This window comes from Abramis brama (assembly GCF_963993115.1).
Source record: "Abramis brama genome assembly, chromosome: 1".
Classification (NCBI taxonomy): domain Eukaryota; kingdom Metazoa; phylum Chordata; class Actinopteri; order Cypriniformes; family Leuciscidae; genus Abramis; species Abramis brama.
The window spans coordinates 72,594,659-72,603,603 of record NC_139963.1 but is presented as its reverse complement, the minus strand read 5'-3'; positions in this window follow the sequence as shown (position 1 = coordinate 72,603,603).

Below are 8,945 nucleotides of genomic sequence, written 5' to 3'. Positions count from 1 at the left end.
TGAAATCATATTCTAAACAATCAAATGCTTTGTGATAGTGAAAAGAGGGGCTAGAATATATAGGCTAATATTACGTCTGCATCAATATGCTAATATAGTACTGATTATTATATCTTCTTGTAGGAACAGACACAACACAGTGAGTATAGTATAGGGAAAACAACTTGTTCGTTTTATTACTTTGTCAGCATCAGCCAAACAACACGTGACCTGGAGCGCCCTCCAGTGGCAACAGGCCAGACTGAATTACCAAAAAAACATCTCAGTTTCTCCCCTCTTAATCACATTTTCATATCTCCAAACTTATAGAAACACAAGGAGTTCAACTTAAAGCATGGGAATAACAGGATCACTTTCTAATGTAACTGAACACTATTACTGTACGTTCACACCGCCGCCGGCGAGAGCGGCAAAATTCCACCGACGCCGGAGAAAGATTCGGGGACGCTCTGACGCTCTGACGTAGATTAGAATGCGTGATTTTTTTTTTACTTTAATTAAAGGGGCCGCAAAGCAAATAAGAACTGAACATAAATCAGTACCCTATTTTGTGCAGAGTGGCCTCACGTAGGGTATAAGTTAACCTAATGAAATCTTTTAAATGTGAAAGTAACAAAATGACAGATGGAAAGACCTTAACAATTATAGTTATTTTGCTAACGAAAATAAAATAAAAAATCCGTTTGTGTGTTCTGGCTTTTGTGTTCATGAGTCTAATTTCAACATTAAGATAACAGAATGTTTAATAGACTTGGTATTTAATTAACATTGATTTGTGTGCAATCTACATTACAATAACTGTCCTGGTTGCTGCAATTGGTCAAAATCATTATTATTTTGAGCAAATGAATTGCATTCCCGCTGAAAAAACAAGTTCTAGCGCGAAAATGTTGCCTATAAATAGTGTTGCGCGGCTTTTTCTAATCAAACTGACAAAACTATGGATGAGCAAGTTATTGCGTTTGGTGTGGCATTGCTCTACCTGCGGAGAAGACGTCGGAGATCAGTGTGGGTGCATGATATTCTCCAAGCCCGTCAGCAGCTTGGAGAATATCACCGGCTGGTGCAGGAGCTGCGGTTGGATGACGGTAGATTCCAGCAATATTTCAGACTGGACAGGGTCCAGTTTGACAACCTGCTGTCAAAAGTTGGGCCGCGAATTGGAAGGCAAGATACCAACTATCGGCGTGCTATTAATGCGGCTGAGCGCCTCGCAATCTGTCTACGGTGAGTTCGAGATTTTTGTTCTTTATGGTTTAATTTGTTTCTTTATATTTTTATAAGTATTTCGTTTTGTATTTTCAATGGGTTGGATATTGGATATTGTTTTCATTGGTTCTTAAATGCTATTTTCCAGTTGTGGACAAAGTAGTATTTAGATTCTTTACTTATTAATAATAATAAATAATTATTATTATTTACTTAATAAAGTTAAAAGTAATTAAGTTATACCACACTGTAAAAATTCTCTGATACACGTTAAAGTCCTGCGTTAAAAAATTATAAAAGTATAATCATTTCTACAAAGTAGTAGGCTATTCATTTTTTGTACATTATACAAACAAGTATAATCAGGAAAATTGACATAAGGAGTAAAAGTGAACTGTGACCATATACCATTATATCATTAGATTATTATTACTCATGCATTAATGTAAAAACAGAATTTGGAGTTTCAGAGGAAGTTTGTTGAGGTGGAAAAAATATATAAGTAAATGTATTTAGCTTCTTTTCACCACAGATTTTTTTTGTTTGTTTGATCATTTTGCCTAAGTAATTATTATTATTATTATTATTTCAGATTCTTGGCCACTGGAGACTCCTACCGCACCATAGCTTTTAGCTATCGTGTGGGAGTGAGCACCGTGGCAGGTATTGTTGGAGAGGTCGCAAGGGCAATATGGGATGCCTTGGTGCAGGAGGTCATGCCAGTCCCCACCACTGAGGAATGGCAAAGCATCGCCAATGACTTCCTCCATCGGTGGAACTTTCCAAACTGCCTTGGGTCCATCGATGGGAAACATGTTGTAGTCAGGGCCCCTGACAACTCAGGGTCTCTGTTCTTTAATTATAAGGGGACCTACTCTGTTGTCCTCCTGGCAGTGGTGGACGCACAGTACTGCTTCCGGGTAGTGGATGTTGGCAGCCACGGGAGGACAAGCGATGGTGGTGTGCTGGCTAACTCCACCTTCGGCCAGGCACTGCGAGATGGGACCCTTGGCCTGCCACAAGATGCTCTGCTGCCAGCTGCCATGTTTTTGTGGCTGATGAGGCTTTTCCACTCCGCCGGGACCTCATGCGGCCTTTCCCAGGACACAATGTCTCCGGCAGGCAAAGGGTATTCAACTACAGGCTGTCACGGGCAAGGCTGATTGTGGAGAATACCTTTGGCTTTTAATCTCACCTGGGTTCCCTACACATTTTCAATATATGGTAGAATATGAAAGATTTGTAATAATATAAAACACACATAACCAGAAATCTTGACAATATTTTATTGCCTATTTTACTAATAACGTTAAAAAAAAAGAAAAAAAAGAGATAAACATGAATAACTTAAAGTTTTAAACACTGTTAGAACTAATACTTTCCTACAATAGAACTAATACTTTCATACAATACTTTCATACAGAACAGTTTTGTACTTTTGAACTAATACTTTCAGAACACTGAACACTTTTTTTTAACACTGTTAGAACAAGGGAGAAAGCACAAGGTGCAGCTGACAAGACTGCGAGGGAAATAAGCTTACAATCACCCCTCACAGACTTGTCAGTTGCCCCCCGTTGCTCTCACCCCAGTGTTCTTCAACTTCAGCCTCCAGACATCTAGCCTCATACACAAGCCTGTGTATTTTAAACTTCAGGTCCTGTCTGATCCTCACAGACAGCGACCTGAAGTCTTCCACGAGGCTTTGAAAAAAAAGGCTGTCACTGTCCTCGTTGGTGCTCGCTCTTCTACTGAATGCGCTCATCGAAGTTGGAGCTGTGGTGTGGTCTCTTTCTCCTCAATGAGGAGGGCTGAAGGCTGGGCTGGCCCTGGCTTACACCTGCCTGTCCATGAAGGTTGGCCTGGCTCTGGCTTACACCTTCCTGTCCCTGGCTTATACCTACCTGGCTCTGGCTTCCACCTGCCTGTCCAAGAAGGCTGGACTGGCTCTGGCTTCCACCTGCCTGTCCAAGAAGGCTGGACTGGCTCTGGCTTCCACCTGCCTGTCCCTGGCTTATACCTACCTGGCTCTGGCTTCCACCTGCCTGTCCAAGAAGGCTGGACTGGCTCTGGCTTCCACCTGCCTGTCCCTGGCTTATACCTGCCTGGCTCTGGCTTCCACCTGCCTGTCCAAGAAGGCTGGACTGGCTCTGGCTTTCATCTGGCTGTCCCTGAATGCTGGACTCACACTGATGACTGTGTGTGCCCGTCTCCTCTACCTGACTGTGCTCGGCCATGGCATATTCTCTTTCCTCTGTGGTCAGGTCTTCCCCAACCCCCCCTACCATATTACTGCATGTTAACCTATCTTCTAGGAATGGGTTGAGGAAGCCCATGACCCCACTGTAGCGCCATGGCCGGCCACTTTGACGCTCTCGCCGCTGGCGGTGTGAACGCACAGTTAGTTGGTGTCACTCCAGATGAATGTAAACTCAGTTATGAGGTATACAACACAAATCATGACATTTGTCATCTTTCTTTTTGACCTACCCAAACCTTAAACATTTTATAAATGTAGCCTGTTATGTGGTTTGTGGACCCGGACAGGAAACCTTCTAGCGCTTTGGGAAGGTGTCGTCCGAGAGCTGTGTTTCAGGTGTACAAGCACGTTTCTCTGTACCATTTCCATTACGGCATCTATCCACATTTTGAGATGTCCCCCGACTGAAAACTGTTTTTAAAAGAAAACCCACCACTTCAGGTCGACTTTGCACTGGAGCCATCCTTTTTTTCTTAGGGGGAATGCAAGATCATCTGTTATCCAGACACAGAAGGCTCTTGATGTGGACAGGTGTAAACGCACCGTGTCCTGATTGGCTTTAAAGAACAGTGATCGCATGTTAATGCAGAGTGTAAACGCAGCCGAAGGCTTTCCCGAGTCGAAGGATCCTACTAACGCGGCCTACCGTCAGTGTTGCCAAGTCCGAGGTTTTTCCGCAGTCTTGGGCTACTTTTAAGTTGTTGCCGCGGGTAAAAAAGTTTGCGGTTTGATTTCCACCCCCGTAAGTACGATTCTGACCCTCCAACGCCCCTAAACATCCCTCGAAGTTTCTAACTTCGATCATTATGATCACAACTTGTAATAACAGCTTTAATGAGCTCATTGTTTCTTCTGTAAATTGATTCATGTTAGCTAACTGCATGATTTGTGTTTTTGAACTGTATATTTCTGTAATATGTGCATTCACAGGTGAAAAAGACGTAGTATTAAATGTATTAAAAATATACTTGAAATACAAATAGTATGTTTATAATACATTTGTATTACCAACATGCTTATTTGAAGTGCATTAAAAATACATTGAATTGCATTTTAATATATTTCTACTACAAGTACATTGGTAATAAATATATGCTTAATTATACTTTAAATAAATATGCTAAACACAAGCATAATTTTAATATATTTCTAACAAAATGCACTAGAAGTACATTGGTAATAAATATATGCTTAATTATACTTTTAAGAAATATGCTAAACACAAGCATGCCATTTGTGTGAAGTTTTAGTGTATTTAAAGAAAACATACTTATGTTGCTCTTACTTAAAGTACATTTGTGTAACTTGTGTAAGAACATAGCAAAATGATTAAGCTTTTAGTGTGTTTAAAGTACTTTAAACACTTAGGCCTAGTGCAATATATTTGTAATATTTATGATTTTAATATTTTAGATTTTTGTATAATGTACCAACTTCTAATGTATTATAAACATTTGTCAACTGTTATTAAGCATTGCAATAAGCACTTAAAATTAATGTTGTTCACTTTTACTTGTTTGTAGGCTATACTTGTAAAGGGCTGTTGTCCATGATATGTTTTTACTACTGAAATTCCCACAAGGATATCAACATCATATTATTTTAAATGCATCATAGATACAAAGACGTTTAAATGTTGTCCAAAAATATGTTGTACTTGTTTAAATTTGAAAAACACGAATAACACACGTGACTAATCCTGATTGGTTCCAGAGCGGTTGAACGGCTGTGATTGGTTCTTGTGATAATAATGAGCTCACACCTCACTCAGAGCTTGCTGTGCGTTCCTTCAATGTGATTAGATTTCTAATAATTTAGATTAGAAATCTAAATTTAAACTGGAGCGATCGTTCTTTAGAGGACTTGGAGGAAACCACGCGATTCATATGGATTAGGTAATGTTTTTTGCGATTAACTTTTTCAAACGTGAACAGTTTTGGTGAATCGTTCATCAGAGGGATATAAGTTAAATCTCTCAGGTTTCATTAGCCTACAATATCTCAGTTTTTCTTTCAAAGATTAACAGTATTCTTAAATGTTTTGCAACTACTTACGGTTGAGTGATCATGACAGCATTTAGATTTTTTAATTTTTTTTATCTAACGTTAATAGAAAACGTAACTGTTAGTGTTGTTTTTATTTTTTCCTCATCTTCAAGTTTGCATGTCGTGTGACATTTGGAACCTCATTATGTTTCTAGGTAAGATTTGTATTACATTTACGTTTACTTTGCCAGTCGTATTTTTGACTCGGTGTAACAGCACGTCTTTTTCAGTTCAGCTACATTCAATTTGACCAATCAGAGCCAAGCTTTTCAAGTCGAAGTCGAAGCAGACTCGAAGAGATGAAGATACTGCTATCAGAAGTTACTGGTAAGTTTTAGTTGCTGTTTGCATAAATAAATAGCTCACTGTTTAGTTTTTTCAACATTTTTTCCCCCAACATTTTTTCCTAGTTTCCTAGTCTAATTTGTGTTCATTCATGTAAAAATCTATTTATTTAATTGTTTTTTGGGACAGCTGCAAGTCACTTGTCCTGGCTTACAATATTTTGCACTACTTCTAATTTCCTTAAATCTTTTTTAACAGAGGTGAAGAGTGTATGTGTTTCTGTACATCACTTTTTTTTTTTTTTGCTCTCAAAGTCAAAGGGGGCTGACTAAAACATTAAGCGCTAAAAATAAAGATTAGCATTTGTTGTACATTATAATTATTATTCTTGTTGGCTGGGTATACTTTTTCAGTTAAACAGTTAAATTGCCCTTTTTTGCTGTGATACAGTGACATACCATGTAGACTTCACAGTTGTTCAAGAGATTTTTTATTAACTCCTTTTCTGAATTACATTAACATTTTATATTGCATGTCTACTGTTAAAATATATGAACTAAGCATTACATGCCATATTAAAGAATTCCATTTTTACCAGGTGAAAAAGACTTATGTGTACTTATATGTACTTAAGTATGTTTTTAGTACAAAACAAATGTACTTTAATGCATTTATAATACATTTAATAGTACGTCTTTTTCACCTTGTATGTACAACATAGGGAAATGTCAAAACATCATACTGTGTTGTAATAAAAAACGTCTAGGTTACGACCTCTGTTCCCTGAGAACAGGGAATGAGACACTGCATCGATGACGCTATGGGGAACACCCTCCATGTGAACCGGTGTATGAAAAGCTGTACAATCACTGCAATAGAATTTGACTGGCGACAGCCTATGACACTACTAGTGCGAAGTATTAAAGAGGCGCCTAGAGAACATCGTTCCCCAATAGCATCATCGAAGCAGTGCAAGTTCCCTTTTGAAAGGGAACAGTTACTTTTTTAACAGAGGTTAATTTTGCTTTAATATAAAAATAAACTCCTCTTTTTCCCCTTTCACAGACACTGTGATCAAACAATTTCCAACATGTCTGAGGTGCGAGCACTGATTCGAAGGAAATGCAACAATAGCCGCTTTCCGACCAAGTAGTTCCAGGAACTTAGTTCTAGGAACTGTCCACTTCTAAACAGTTCTAAGAACTACTCTCCCCCAAACTCGGCTTTGCTGTTTGCGTTCGCACTGGCCAAGTGGCCATAGGAACTGGTAGGAGGGGTAAGGGAGTGACGCAAGCACGGTGACTTTTATTTTGACGGCGCAACGGACCTTTATTTTGGCGGCGCTGAGAACGCCAGAGCAAACAATGCTCGCATTCTCTGTGTTTATTAGTTAGCGATCTGTCTAACAGTACTGTTTAATATGTTATTAGATAGAACTGTTATAGAAATTAGACAGTATATGGAAAAAAGGTTATTAGCCTATGCCGTGTGGTTGATGTCCAGTGTTGCTAGCTGGGCAGATACACATAATCATGTTTGGCTTGGTCCCCTCAAAGTTGCGTTGGATTTTCTCTTCAGCATGAAGGTTTAGAGACCCATCTATCACTGTTTTCCATGTTTGTATAGTTAGTTTATGGAGTAAATATATAGGCTATAATCTGTGTGTTTACATTCTAGCTGTTTTAAAAATGGCGGGTGCTGGTGTTCCGCGTGCGTTCGGTCATCAGCGTACACTAACGTCACGGGTAGTTTCTATAGTGCTGGTTTAGACCCTACTCTGAAGTAGGACCTAAATTAGTTCCTCCAAATGGAGTTCCTAGAACTAAAATCGTTCCTAGTTCCTGCGGTGCGAACACGCCGACATCCGGGTACTTTAGCCAATAGTTCTAGGAACTGTGAAAAGGTTCCTCCGGTCGGAAAGCGGCTAATGAGGCAAACTCAAAGACCAATCACTCCAATTCACTTGAAGGATGAAGATGGTTTGAGTTGTGACAGTACTGTAACTGTTTGCAGCTATTAATGACTGCACTTTATTGACTGTAGTTAGGTTTATTTATATTTATGTTAATGTATTTTTTTTTACAGTTTACATATGCGGCTGTACTGATGTACACTGGGTGTAGTACATTAAAGTTTACTAGCTTTCAAAGTGTGTGTTTAATATTTTTTACTGTGTGTTTTATTGAATGATAATTTTTCCACTGTATTTGTAATGCATTAAAATATATTATTTTCATAATTTTAGCATAAATGAGGCAGAAAATGCTACTGATAACACAGTAATAGTGTACTTGACTACTTTTAAAATACACCATTAACATATTTAATTATGTTTTATAAAGGTACTGTTAACATAGTTAAAATATATTTGAAATAAATTTACTATATAAAAAATATGTGAGCAATACATAAATATGATTTGTATACTATTATATATTCTTATATTTTAAATAATTTATAAGTGTATTTAAAAATGCATTAAAGATGGGTTCAATTGTACTAAAAGGGGTAACAAAATAAAAACAAATTAAAGCTGAAATAGTATGTTAAAAGCATATTTTAGTTCATCTTCAGTGTGTCTAAAAATAGCACAGTTGAGTACACTAAAATCTTAAGTTTATCTTAAGAAGTACTAAAAAAAACTTTTAGTATATTAAGTACAAAATTAGTGTGCGAAAATGGAGCACTTTAAGTACATTATGGAAGTGTACTTTAATAAAATGTATTTTAGTGCACTTTTTTTAACCTATTAATACATTATAAGTATAATTTGTATATATTTATTATATATTATTATTATATTTTAATTTATTATTGTATTTAAAATGCATTAAAGATGGTTTCAGTTTTACTAAAAGTGGTAACAAAATATTTTTTTTAAAAAGCTGAAATAGTATATTAAAAATACACTTTAGTTCATCTTCAGTGTGTCTCAAAATAGCACAGTTGAGTACACTAAGATGATCTTAAGTTTATCTTAAGAAGTACTAAAGATAAGCTTTTAGTATATTAAGTACAAAATAAGTGCGCGAAAATAGAGCACTAAGTACATTATGGAAGTGTACTAAGTGCACTTAAATAAAATGTATTTTAGTGAACTTTTTTTTCACCTGGGTTGCTATAAACAAATAACTTTTGGTTTAACT